Raw genomic sequence first — 637 nt, 5'->3', positions numbered from 1 at the left:
GTTTTATATTATTATTAATTAATAAAATATTAATAATACATATTAATAAAATATTCATAATACATATTAATAAAATATTAATAATACATATTTCAAATATAAATTAAATTTATTAATTAAAACTTTGATTTTTCATGTTAAATCAACATATTCACGAGTATGAGTACGCTCTATATATATTCTTCATATGCACTGAATCTATGTTGATACGAGACAATCCATGTACTTGCATCTTCAAAACGATAACGAGTCCAATGGTGCGTAAGTGTGGGCATTGGATATTCTCCATTTAATACCACCTTTATGTAATGGTTACCATCAACATGCACTATTGCAATTGCCACGTGTTGAGATGACGACGGAGGTTGTGTCATAAACGGTAAGTATGTCACACTGCCTGCCATATTGAGAACATGTAGTATGACATTGAACCGTGAAGCCGTTAGAATGCCCATTTCAGGCATAACAATCCAATGCGCAACTGGTGCAAAGACGCCCTTTTGGAAAAAATTTAGTGTTTCGTGAATGCGTAAGCACTCATCGCCAATCACATAAGAGTAATATTGTTCATACTCAGTTAGTTCAATCATTAACTCTTTACGGATATTGTCCCATTCGTCTTCATGACCACCCAGAC

The sequence above is a fragment of the Cynara cardunculus genome, unplaced genomic scaffold (genome assembly GCF_001531365.2).
Source record: "Cynara cardunculus var. scolymus isolate 2C unplaced genomic scaffold, CcrdV1 Un_Scaffold_122, whole genome shotgun sequence".
Lineage (NCBI taxonomy): Eukaryota > Viridiplantae > Streptophyta > Magnoliopsida > Asterales > Asteraceae > Cynara > Cynara cardunculus.
The sequence above is the reverse complement of the archived record's forward strand: the minus strand, read 5'-3'. Positions refer to the sequence as shown.